This window comes from Pipistrellus hanaki, assembly GCF_964339955.1.
Source record: "Pipistrellus hanaki genome assembly, chromosome: 3".
Classification (NCBI taxonomy): domain Eukaryota; kingdom Metazoa; phylum Chordata; class Mammalia; order Chiroptera; family Vespertilionidae; genus Pipistrellus; species Pipistrellus hanaki.
The window spans coordinates 99,211,272-99,224,231 of NC_140505.1; the positions used below are offsets into that span (position 1 = coordinate 99,211,272).

The 12,960-nt window shown below is 43.9% G+C and overlaps 1 long non-coding RNA gene across 1 annotated transcript; it reads left to right on the forward strand.

Annotated features, from left to right (window-relative positions):
• Positions 1-6,257: 6,257 nt before the first annotated feature.
• On the forward strand, positions 6,258-12,369 carry LOC311618528. Its single transcript, XR_014794349.1, has 3 exons — positions 6,258-6,337; positions 9,595-9,756; positions 12,276-12,369. It is a non-coding gene; the product is annotated as an uncharacterized lncRNA (long non-coding RNA).
• The last annotated feature ends 591 nt before the right edge of the window (positions 12,370-12,960 follow it).

The window sequence follows — 12,960 nt, forward strand, 5'->3', positions numbered from 1 at the left end:
GAGAGATGGTTTCCTGTCTACAGTCACAGGGTGAGATCCTTACAAGCTGGAACTCAAAACCAGGTCTCTGTGGCCCCCCAGGTCTCTTTGAGGTAATCACAGCTCTGACCTTACACTTTTTGTGACATAAACGTGACACCCATCTTGGTTAGTTTCTTAAGTGGAGCCCACTGTATTTCCGTTGCTGGCCCCCGCCTTACCTCCATGCCAGCAGTGTGCTCTCACTGACTGCTCAAATAATTAGGGAGTGGAGCCCACAGGTTCCTTGAGTTTCCCCTCTCCCCCTCTGATGGAATGTTCTCTCCTGGCCTTACCTGCCAACGCCCCTTTAACCTTATCAACCTGACTCCTCACTCTCACCATACTACCCTCTTGAGGTCCCTAAAATATGTCACCCTCTTCTATGCCCTCACAGCAGAAGAGTCGCCTAGTTGAATTGCTGGCTTAGTTTGTTAGGACGGTTTTGTGAATCGGAAAGGCTTGCTCTTGAAAGGCGAAAGGAGACTGGAGGCTGTCAATTCAGGCAATCCTCAAAGACATTACTTAGCTGGACAGAAGGTGCCCAAATGCAAGTGATTGCATCTTCCCTTAATGAGATAATCCATCTGGTACCTTTTCCTTGATGGCTAGAATTCTCTTCCCCAGCCAGGCTGCAGACAACTCAAGAGCATTACTGATTTCTTTAGATTAGGGTTTGTTTGTTAATTTTTTTAATTTATTGATTTTAGAGAGAGGGGAAAGGAGAGGGAGAATGAAAAACAATGATATGTTGTTCCACTATCTATGCCACATGTGTCAAACACAAGGCCCGCGGGCCAAATCCAGCCCGCCAGGCCTTGCAATGTGGCCCGCACCGCGCTGTCATCACTGCACTCCGCTGTCAGTTTATGACATTGTCAGTTTATGACTGTTCAGTAAACCATTCGGCCCGCGATTTAGGCTGGATTTCAGATTTTGGCCCCTTCTCTGATTGAGTTCGACACCCCTAACATTCATTGGTTGATTCTTATATGTGCTTTGACCAGAGTTCGAACTCATAACCTTGGCGTATCAAACAACATTCTAACCAACGTTCTAACCAACAGGGTCAGGGCCTAGCTCAGGGTTTCTTAGCTTCCATGTCATTGACATTTTGGGCTGGAGTGAGATGAGAGAGTGGGAACCTGACCTGTGCATTTTAAGATGTTTAGTAACATCCCTGACTGCTCTCCACCCCCAAATTGTGGTAATCAAAAATATTTTCAGACATTGCCAAACGTCCCCTTAGGGATAAAATCACCACTGGTTGAGAGCCACTGTGTGAGCCGGGCCAGCAGACTGCCACCATCGCTTTCAGATGTGGAGCTTCTTAAGGTGTGGGGTCAGGAGACCGGAGCTCTGGGCTGTCAGAGGGAGGAGACCTCATATGGGTGTTCCAAGGCAGACACAGGCTCTCAGTACCAGCCCCTGGATGAGAGTATTGTGAGGGATAAGGTCACACAAAGTTTTGAGGATAGCACACTCGTTTCCCCAGTCAGTTAACCTAAGGCTGAGGTAGCTGCCTTAAAAGTTTAGCTTGGAGGTTAAGAGTTCTGCAAGCCGAAACCCAGATTTGAATCCCAGCTTTGTCCCCGATTAGCTGTGACTTTGGACAAGTTACTTTATCCATCTGTGTCTTGGTTTCTTATTTGTGACATGGAAATGATAATATATTATGATAATCTAACAGGATGATACAAGGGTGGGAAAAAGTAGGTTTATAGTAGAGAATACAAGGAAGTTTATTCTTGTGTTGTTATTTATTAACTAATGTATTATATATTTGTATTATTTGTCTTCTTATTGTTGTCATTAATTTGGATCCTTACTTTGATTTATCTTTTAGGTAATGATGGCTGGTAATTTAACCTACTTTTGCCCACCCTTGATATGTAGATACTAGGGGCCCAGTGCAGGAATTCATGCACCTTGAAAGGAACTGTGGGTTGAAAGACTGTGGTGGGCATAGGGGTGGGTCTCAGCCCATCCTCCACACCCCTGCCCGGCCCCTCCCACTGCAGCCCCAGGGCCCTCTCTGCTGGCAGCCCTTCTCCTGCAGCTGCCAATGCTTCCACACACTAACAGCACCTGCCCTACTTGCACCCTCCATCACCGGCGCCAGCAGCAGGTGCCAGTGGGGCTGGTGCCATCAGCAGGTGCAAGCGACGACTGCTGCCCCCATTGTGCTCCTTAGGAGCCGGGGGAGGTGGAGAAGCCCTCAGGGGCAGCCAGCACTGGAGCTGCTGCTTGCACCCGCTGATGGCACTGGCCCTGCTGGCATCCACTGCTGACACCGGCCCCAATTGCTCTGCTTGGTCAGCAGGTACGAGTGGGACCAGCGCTGTCAGCAGATGTGAAAGCTGAGTGGGACTTGGGAGCATAGATTTTCAGTAACCACCAGATGCTCACCTCGATGACAGTGACTGATACCCCACCTTGGTTCTCATCCACTCGACCATCCTGCTGTGGCTGACGCCAGCTGTGTTCCACGTTCTGCCACTTCTGCCAACACCCACCATGTTTGAATCGCCCCTTGGTGGACAGCACACATCAATGTGACCGGATGTTTGGTGTTTGATTGTTCCACCGTTTCGTCTATTTGCATATTAGGAATACACACATACACACACTAGAGGCCTGGTGCACAAAATTCATAATTTGTGCAGGAGGGGGTGGGGGAGGTGGAAGGGTGTCCCTCAGCCCTGCCTGCACCCTCTCCAATCTGGGACCCCTCGAGAGATGTCTGACTGCCCACCGGGATCGGGCCTAAATGGGCAGTTGGACATCCCTCTCACAATCCAGGACTGCTGACTCCCAACTGCTCACCTGCCTGCCTTCCTGATTGCTCCTAACCACTTCTGCCTGCCAGCCTGATCACCCCCTAACCACTCCCCTGCCAGCCTGATTGATGCCTAACTGTTCCCCTGCCAGCCTGATTGCCCCTAACTGCCCTCCCCTGAAGGCCTGATCACCCCTAACTGCCTTCCCCTGCAGGCCTGGTCACCCCTAACTGCCCTCCCCTGCAGGCCTGGTCTCTCCTAATTGCCCTCCCCTGCTGGCCATTTTATGGCAGCCATCTTGTGTCCACATGGGGGCAGTCATCTTGTGTGTTGGAATGATGGTCAATTTGTATATTATTCTTTTATTAGATAGGATTAAATAGGATAGAGGCCTGGTGCATGGGTGAGGGCCGGCTGATTTGCCCTAAAGGATGTCCTGGATCAGGGTGGGGTTCCTTGGGATGTGGGGCGGCCTGAGTGAGGGGCCTGTGGTGGTTTGCAGTCTGGCCATGCCCCCATGTGACCCAAGTAGAGGCCCTGGTATCTGGGATTCATTTATCTTCTATAATTGAAACTTTGTAGCCTTGAGCAGAGGCCAAGGCTGGCCAGGGCGGGTGGAAAGCTTGGCTTCCTCCATCGCCAGGGGAAACTCAAGCCTCCTGCTCTCTCTGTGGCCACCCATCTTCGTTGGGTTAATTTGCATATTTGCTCCTGAATGGATGGTGGGTGCAGCTTGTGGTTGTAGCAGAGGTATAGTCAATTTGTATATTACTCCTTTATTAGATATGATAGATATCTTAGAGTTGTTTTAAGAATTCAGTGAGTAAATACATGTGCCTGACACATAGTAAGTGCTTCACCAATGTAATCCATTTTTAAAATTTCTGGACCAACTTTGATTCTAAATAGTAGATTTCCACCCAAACCCTCTAGATAATTGTGTCAACCTCCTGCTTGATTGATTCTGGAAACAATGGACGAAGCACTAACTTTAGAATCTTCCTCTTGCTCTTTCTGGCAAGTATAGATGTCTTGCTTTGAGAACATCATGGTTGTCTATAAAGCTGTTCTTACCACCACTGACCCATTAGGGTTCCTGGCCACATGGATCCACAGTGTGTTTGTTCTGCTCACCAGGAACCTTGAGATGGTTTACAAACATTTTTTATCCTATCATGCCCACAAAATGTTTTACTTATATATTCAGTTACAGACAAGATATAATTTTTTAAAAATGGAAAACTATGAAAAAAATGAATGGACTGTCATTCCACATTAGGTAAGGTTCTAAAGGACAAAAGGCCGGGTGTCATGTATAAAAGCTGCCTTGCTCTACAGTCAACGGTAATCAACCAGGCCAAGTAATGGACAAAAAGGAGAGGATTTGAACGGTCATGGCGTGGAGGCGCTGCATAAACAAAGACTCTACCAGCCTCCTTCAGGAGCATGCCAGGGGTTTGTTTGAAGACTCAGAGGCTAGAGTGATGAAATGTTTGCCCTAAGCCAAGGATATTTTCTCTGTACTTTGCCTGACTTCAAAGTACAGTGGGGTGGTGGATACGAAGCTGTTAAGGAGAGTCTTAACGATACTTGCAGATACTATCTCCCTCAGTGCATTTTCTTTCTTTTTTTAAAAAAAAATCTTTATTGTTGATGCAGGGGGGAAATTACCAAGAGAACACACACGAGTTAAGAGGAGGAGCATATGTTTGCTTTTAAAACACTATTTAGTCAGAGCCCATTTTCAGGCTGTAAGCCTAAATCCTCCTAGGCAACTGGATGACAAACAGTGTGCTTAAGAGCAGCCTCTCAGGACCTAACCTGCTTCTACACGAGGAGCCTCTGAACATGAACAGTCTTGCTACCGCCTGGCAGCCACTTAGTTATTTCCTCACCAATGTAACATGTAAGCTCAGATTTGTAAACATGGGGATCAGTTTTTAACTTCTGAAGGCATAAACTGGTGGTATAGTTCCAACCCAAACTATATCATCCTTTATATTGTGTTTGGACACAATAAAAGAGTGGGTGGCTTCCTCAGAGAACTGGGCTCCTCAGGGCCAGGGGTGAGAGCAGCTTAGAAGAGCACTGGAAAGCAGCTTCCATCCTGTTGCTATTGGCTTTCCTTTCCTCTTCCTTTTTCTCGTCCAGTGAAGTCCTCGGCCTTGGAATGCGAGCCAAACCTGCTGGCTGCTGTAGAACAGAACCAGCCAGGCTGATGGCCCAGGCACCCACGCAGCATTGCTATTTCCATTTGTAAGTCCACATCATTACTGAATAAATCTTAGACATTAGTGGTGACAGGCCAGCGTAGGTTGTCCGATGACTTATTTTAACATCACATGTACTTTGAAAAAGCTTTGTATCTTGCAGTAAGTTTCTTCTCTTTTGGTGTGGCTATAGACTTACAGAGAAGTAAAAATCATAGAGATTTACAACTATTCCTTTTCCAGCTTCCCCTAATGTTGACATCTTATATAATCACAGTCCATGGAGCAAAATCAAGAAGTCACTTTTGTACAATACTATGAACTAAACTATGGTTTTATGTGGAGTTTACCAGTTTTTCCTCTAATGTCCTTTTTTTTCCTCCCCCCCCCCCCCCAGATCTAATCCAGGATTTCACATTGCATTTGGTTGTCATTTTTTCCACATCTCTTCCGATCTGTAATAGTCTTCAGTCTCCCCTTGTCCATCATGACTTTATCACTATTGAAAGACACCAGCCAGTTATTTTGTAGTCACGCTCTCTCTGTCTGGATTTGCCTGTTGATTTCTCATGAGTTTTTAGCCTGGATACCACAAAAGGGATGTGTCCTTCCTTCTCAGTTTATCATATCCACAGATTAATGATGTTGATAGTTCTCATTACTGATGATGCTAACCTTGATCAATGGATGAAGAGGGTGGGTTTCTCTGCTGTAAAGTTACTGTTTTCCTTTTTTTACTTAATAAATATATTGGGGGAAAGACTTTCATTATGCAAATAACCCATTGCTCCTCAGACTTTTGCCCACTAATTGGAGCATTCATTGGTGACTCTTGACTGCAATAATTATTTCTGTGGTATTTAATGATGATTCTGTACTTTCCTCATTTTTCTATATATGTTAATTGGGATTTTTCTCTAAGGAAAGGCTGCCCCTCTCCCCCTCTCTCTTTCTCCTTTCTTTCATTATTTACTTATATCAGTATTTATTGGGATTTTTTTTTTTTATCCCGTGGTCTCTAATGTAATTATATTGTCATTGATGCTGCAGATTACATTGTTCCAGCTTTGGCAATTGGGAGCTCTTTCAGGTTGGGTTTCGGTGTCCTTTCAGTCCTGTGTCTCCATTGTTTTAGAGCACTTTCTTTCCTTCTTATGCCACAAAATGCTCCAGGTTCATGTTATATTTTCCCTTTCCCAGCTTCTCCAAAAGAGCCCTAGTTCCCTGAATGGATCAGAGTATTTATAGGCCAACATTGGAGCACTGGTTGTGCTCACTGTGATTGGGATGTCATTTCTTCTAGGCCATCAGCAGACAGAGCTCAGAAATGTAAGTATGTACAATAAATCATGTATGTAAAAATTTTAAATTTACTTACTTAGCTATCAATCTGTATACATATTCTTACAATATGGGTTCACACTGTTACCTCTGATTCCATCCAACACCACAGGGTTCATTCTAGTCTTCCTCTATTTGTAACTTCTTTTTCTGACAGAGGCCTGGATGTCATTATCCACACTTAATCTGCTGATTTGTCCAACTGTAGTGTATACATAAAGTGATTTGAGAATTGCTAATCCATAGTCTTCTGAGAAACAAATTTACCAATTAGAGTACAGTGTTTGTGTAGAGTTTGTTTTTGTCTTAAGCCTTCCCGTATCCTCTTAAAATGATGTTTTCAAAATTCCAAAGTTCTTTTCTTCTCTTTTGGTGTGGTTAAGTTTTCATTTGTGATATACTTAGGTTAATTTGTTATAGTTTATGTTCCTTTTAGGGTCCCCCTATATCTTGGTTTGTTTGTTTGTTTAAATATACATATAGCAATTTCATTCTCTACGGTTATGGGTTTTGAAAAATGCATAGAGTTGTGTATTCATTACTACAGTCATGATGCAGAGTAATTCTATCACAAAAATTTTCTCATGCTATCCCTTTGTAACCAGCCCCTTCCTGCATCCTGTCCCCAAGCAATCACTGATCTGCTCCTATATTATGGCCTTTTCCAAAATGCTAAATAAATGTAATAGTCATTTGGATCTGGCTTATTTTATTTAGCAAAATGCATCTAAGAGTGATCCATTCTATAGTATGAATCAATGTGTTCCTTTTTAAATTGCTGAATAAAATTCCATGGTTTAGGCACCTAGGCTATTGCTGCCATTACTGTCACACTGTTTTGAGTCAAGGCTGGGTACCCCAGATGAAAAAATGATATTGGCTTTGTGGTACTTTGGATTCTGGTCCTCTTCCTCAATTTGCCTGCTACTATTTACTTTTCAGACAGCTGCTGTATCGCTCTATCCAGGTGTTGTAAGGGCAATCTTTGGGAGAGTCCATGGGGAGAATGTCTTCTCCATCTTACCCAGAATGGGAACCTCTGTCTGAAGGCAGTGTGTTTCCTGATCATTATAATTGACCTATTTTGTCTCTATGGAAATCCATAGGATTTTCACATGGTCCTAGTGGTACCTAGTGTTTAGAAATCTCCCAGTGACTGTCCTTGGTCTATTTTCATGCACCGTGTTGGGTACTTGGTGGCCTCTTTCATTTGGGAAACTCATGTCATCCTGTTCTGGGAAAGCTTCTTGAGTAATTTTGTTGCTGATTTTCTCTCTCTCTCTCTCTCTTTCTGGGTCACCTTCTATTATTTAAATGTCAGACTGCTTTTCTCTTTCATTATCTAGCTCTTTGTCTTTTTGCTCTCATTTCTGAGATATTTCCCATTAACTTTATTTACCAGCCTTTCTATTTAGTCGTCTGTGCTCTCATGTTTTTAATTCCCACAGGCTCTTTTTGTTTTTCTCTATAGGTTTCTTTTAAAAATAGCTTTCTGTTCGTTTTGCATGGATTGTCTGTTGTCTCTAAGGAGATTAATTATTTTGGGGGACGTTTTCTTCTCCCTGCATAGACTCCAACTTGCTTTTCCTTTTGTTTGTTTTATATCTGTCTTCACGATGAAGAGCTGAGGATCCAAAAGCCAACTGGGAGCTAGCTCCAAGCTAAAGGCAGCACTGGTTGACTGAGCTTCAGGGTAGGATGAGCTGGCTAGGTGGACCATTTTTGGAGCATTCCCTAATTTCAGTATCTTTGGGTCGTTTCTCTCAGGCTGGTCAGGTGCTGCAAAGGGGAGTTTTAATCTCCTGTTTGGGAAGCTTAAGATCTGGCTGCCAATGTTCTGGGGGCTAAGTTGGGGGAAGAGAAATGGGGGTTTAAACACTCAGCATTCCTTGTGTATATAGTCCTTTAATCTTCTTGGTTTTGACCTGGTACTTTCATCTTTCCAGTCCAGACTCTTCTAGTTTGCACTCTTAAGAGAGTGAAATCTCTAGACTCCGGTGTGATGGGAAGAGCGTGGTCTTCCGGGGGTGCACAGTGGGGGAAGGAATCTAGACAACTGTCTCCACTGTAACCGCCTCTGTGTGCCTTCATTTCAGAGGCATCTGGTGCTGATGGTTCTGGAGCTTTTGTAAAGATTCTGTTCTGTAAAACGAGTTTATCCATAGCTTTAGCTACTGCCAGCTCCAGGCCTGCTAAATCACTTCCTAGCTCCTGGAATTTTATGGCTGTTGTCTTTCCACTCCTATTTTATGGCTGTTATCTTTCTACTCCTCTTGTGCATGTCCTTGTGAGAGATATATACAAACACACACACACACACACACACACACACACACTCACACACACACATTTATTTACTGTAGTTTACTATGTTTTGGGAGGGAGCAAATGAGATGTGTATATTCAGTCTTACATCCTACAGTGGAAGTCTAGAATGTATTTTTCTGAAACTATAGAACTCATAACTCTTAACACTAAAGTGGGACCTGGATGTCATTTTGGCTTTGTGAGGCCTAGGGTGGGCAGTCGGGTGCACAAAGCCATACCATTAGTTGTTGAAGAGCTGCTTTAAAATCTGAGGCCTGACTTGCCTACTTTTGCTTCTTCTATGCCACCAGGTGCCCCTTGTCATCATGTTCATATTCAAATAACATTTTAAAAAGTACTTTTATTTTGAACTAGTTTAAGACTCATAAGAAGTTACAAAATAGTACATAGAGTTTGCATGTTACCTTCACTCAGCAATGATAAAACCTTAGGTAACAACAGTGCATTGTCAAAGCCAGGAACTTGAAGTTGGCATAATATTCTTGTATCAGATATAGATCATTAAGTAACAGTTTCAGTATATAAATTGTGTATTTTGTTAAGCAAAAGCCAGAAAAACCCCCAGTATTTTCATATTAAAGAGTTTTCAGTTTAGACATACAGACATAACTCACCAAATAACAACACTCAAATACAGTCCAAATATATTTTAGGGCTCCCCCCCCCGCCCCCCCAGAAGAGTGACAGGTGATGGGGAAAGTATGGGCTTTGAAATCAGACAAATCTGGGTCTGAATTCAGCTTTGCTGCCTAAGAGTTGTAAGTTCCTGAGCAAGGAATTTTCCTGATCCTCATTTTCTTGATGTAAAATGGAGATATGTTGTACTTCTTAGGATAGTGAGAGTTAAACTTATATAGAGAGAGTCTAGAACATAATAATTATTAATAAAGTAATAATGTGTAATCATAATTCTCTAGTTGTCTATGTGATCTGCAGTCCAGCTCAAATACCACATTGGTCCTTCCATCTCTTAATTTGCTCTGTGAAGTTTAGATGGAAATCAAAGAACCAGCAGCTGCTGCTTGTGAAGAAAGAGGAGCCTAAAGAGGACAAAATGACTCTCCCAAAGTGGCACATAGGTGAGTCCTCCCTTCCTCCTGCTTCCACATCTGTGTTTCAGGAAAGTTTGGGAATATTGTCAAACAGTTACGAAAATGCATGCAATTTACATTTTCTTTTAAAGCAATATTTGGATACGTGTCTGATTCTTTTGGGGGTAGTAGGAAATAGGAGTTTGTATCTAAAAAACTCGGGGATACTATTTATCTCTCACTCATGTGATCAGGTTACAAGCAGTTTGACTCAATCCCAGGGCAAGAGCTGCTCTGCTCTCAGCCTCCCAATTGCACATGCTAGTCCAGGGGTCTTGCCCCAAGAGGAAGTTTTCATCACAGGCTCAGTAAGAATGCTTTGGAGTTTAGATTAAATGATCCGAACAAACACTTAAACTCAATGTGTGAACTAGCCACTTGGGGATTTTCAAAGGCCCACACTTGGGCCTCCCTCAGCAGGTGGTTGTGTGCTGTTACCCTCCTCCCACACCCTTCTCCCCCACCTCCCCACCCCCCCAAGCATCCTGCTTCACATCACACCAGATCTTCCCCCTGCCTCACTCTGACTTGAATTTCCTGCCTTTGGAATACACAGAAAGAGGTAGCAGCTGCCAGCTTGGGCCCACAGCAAGGAAGGAGCTGTGCCTGAAAACTTGGCCATTTGTTTAAGTCGGAAAGTCATGATTTTCTTTTGGGGGTTGGGGTGTTAGCAGAGACTAAGTAAGAGGCCTCAGCCCAGACTAGACAAACACCTCATTTGGGTTCACCCAAGCAGGGTGATGTGAGACAGGATCTCAAGGTAAAGAATAAAACTACTTTTCAATAGTGTCTGTTTTCTCTTTGCTATAACATACTTACTAAAAAGAAGAATTACCAGGCTTTCCCCACCCACCCACTCCCATCCCCCAAAAGATCACATGTCCTTCTCTCGTTTATGTCTCTATGTAGGTCTTAAAGGAGAACAGGTATAAGGAGTTTAGTAGAGTTGCTAATTCAAGAAAAATCTCTCTTCTATTAATCATGCAATTCACATTATGAGAATATCCTAAAAGAAATTGAACTATGTCTAATTAACTGTGTAGCAAGTGCTATAATAGAAATGAAAAGCATGGTTGGTTATGGACTGAATTGTGACCCCCTAGCCTCCACCAAATTCCTATGAAGTCCTAACACCCAGCGGCTCAGAATGTAACTGTGTTTAGAGATAAGGCATTTAAAGAGGTGATCGAGTTAAAATGAAATTTTTAGGGTGGACCCTGTCACATACCACTAGTGTCCTTATAAAAAGAGGAGATTAGGCCACTGACATGCACATGTACAGAGGGAAGATCTTGTGAGGATACGGAGAGAGGGTGGCCACCTGCCAGCCCAGGTCTTCACAGGTCTGCTGAGGCTCTTCCCATCTAGGAGTTAGTCCCATGTGGCTCACCTGGAATCCAGGTCACTATATCTTTCCCAGAGTAAGCTCTCCCTAGTTCCTTCCTTCCAGAAACTTGTCCCCAGAGACTCAAACCTAGGTAGGCCACCTCTGTTTTGAGAGACTCTGAGACTGATTCCATTCTCGGAAAGGAGATGAGTTGAAAGGGGTTTGGAGTGAACCTTCTGTCCCAGGGTGTGCAGATCTTATAGTTGTTCCCCTGCAGCCTCTAGATAATAGTGCAAGCTGTCATGCTGCCTGTCCACCACTGTTTATGGTCAAGTTTCTCCTAGGCAGCTTCTATGGCTTACTTAATTCTCCTGAGTATAAGCCTGGAGACTCCGGTTGGGGACCAAGGGTGGGTATGACCAGAGTTCCAGCAGTAAGTTCCAGCCTCTCCCTTTAAGGCCACATAACAGTGTCACCCACAGCTTTTGCAGACCACGGCATAAGAAAACTGTTATAAAATTCTGGCAGAACATAATAGTCTCAGAAGCCCAGCTTCACCCAGAGAGGATATGATAAGTGGGAGGAGTGGGGATGGGAGAGAGATTCCCCAGGACCGCACCTTTTCTTTTTATTGACCAGTTGTGGGACTCTGCACATATTTCTCAACCTTTTCTAGCCTCAGTTTTTTCACCTGTACAAAGAGAAAACCTTGCTTCTGAGACTCATGAAGATTTAATTTAAAGTAGTTGATACATATTGTCCAGTGGCACTAGTTATTAATAGGTATAGTGAAGAGCTCTGAAGATGGTAACAGGCCTCATTGCTTCTTTGATATGCTTAGAAACTTGAGTTCTCATCTCAGTATATGGGTAGTCTGAAAGGGGTGGAGACTACACTTGTAAGTGGGACTCATTTGCTATCTCAAACCCTTTTTGGAATGAGGCAGGGTATAAAAATTATTTTTAATTATATATTCATTGAACAAATGAACTCCTCACATGTCAGGTGTTGGAGATTCAGATCTAAAGGAGACAGCACCTGTCAACAAGGATCTCACATACAGATCTCATCTCGTGAGTGAGCCATGTGTATCAGGATGCATGTGGTGCTGAGCTCAGAACAGGGGCAGTGAAAGCCTTTGGATATCTAGTTAATCATGCGTTTGGAATCTATTTTATAGGTGGTGGGGCACCCCTCCAGGACAGAGAGCATGGTGAGGAGATGAAGACTGAGTGGATTCTGGGCTGGTCACAGATCTGCTCAACAGGATGAGGTGATTGACTAGATGTAAGGATAAAGGCTCAGGGGTCTTCAAACTACGGCCCGTGGGCCACATGCGGCCCGCAGAGGAGTCTGATCCAGCCCGCCAGGTTTTTTGGGCAGTGAGCGCAGCCGAGGTGTTACAGTAGGAATTAGTAGTTCATATAGTCCGGCCCTCCAGCTCTCTGAGGGACCGTGATCTGGCCCCCACTTTAAAAAGTTTGAGGACCCCTGGATAAAGCTGAGAGACAAGAACTCGGGTGACTTCTAGGTTTCTGGCTCATGTGACTGGGTGAATAGTCATGCTTTGGGCTACACTTTCTTTGAACATAACAACAACAAAAATCATGGAATAGTCTTAATGGTTCTGATATCCTGTGGGTTACTTTTGGTATCAGAGTGTGTGTAATTGTTCTATATTTTCTAATACAATTCTATCCCATTACTAATAGGCACGTGACTAAACAGAACAAGGGCAGAATCTTTGCATTTTTTCCCAATAGGGAAAACTTCAGGGTAATCTACTTGCTGTGACCTTACACAGCCTAGCCAAGAACAGAGGGAGGAGTGTGACTGCCTGGGCAGGGTGGAACTATGCTGCTGCT